The following is a 737-nucleotide window of genomic DNA, read 5'->3' as shown; positions in this document are numbered from 1 at the left end:
TGGTAATTTCTAAAAGTAAATTTTAACGAGATATAATTAAAAACTGAATTCCAGACCTTTACTGTGTAAAAATAAGTAACAAACTTTTCAAAAACAATACACAAAATCATGTAAAACTAAAATTATTGTAATAAAAGGTACTAACATACTATAATATTAGCATGAGAACTGAAAAATTTTTAAATTGGAATATGTTTTCAGGTTACAAAATTGCTTTTAATTTTATATGAAAAAAGTATCACATAAAAGTATTTATTTGACACAAGGCTACCTAAGTTGAAATTTTGGCTTTTTTAATAAAAAGTTTTTTTTTTAAGAAATGTATAAGTATGTTGCAGCTTTAGGTCAGATATCTTTAAATTGCGTGTTTTTCTTTGCACCTAATCTTACAAAATAATCTTGTCGAATATCAACCAGTTTCTTGATGAAATTTATTTGAAATGAGCTTTTGTATAAAGGAAGCATGAAAAGACGAACTTTGTATTGTAAAATGCCGTCCAATAGAAAGTACATAGCATAATACGCAAATCTACGGATACGCGTACAAAATCGAGTCGATCGATACTATTTAACTACTAAACAAAACTTGGTTATGTGTATATGCTGAATTTATTATACCGTTCTGTGATCAGGCTTCGTTCAGTGGTTAAGAGAAGTGGTAAGATACTAAATGGAAATTACGTGACTTATAGTCTCATTCCTCTAATTTGTTCTTCGAAGTACATAATATATGTTTC

The sequence above is a fragment of the Habropoda laboriosa genome, unplaced genomic scaffold, assembly GCF_001263275.1.
Source record: "Habropoda laboriosa isolate 0110345459 unplaced genomic scaffold, ASM126327v1 scaffold337, whole genome shotgun sequence".
Lineage (NCBI taxonomy): Eukaryota > Metazoa > Arthropoda > Insecta > Hymenoptera > Apidae > Habropoda > Habropoda laboriosa.
This window is presented reverse-complemented; position numbering follows the sequence as displayed.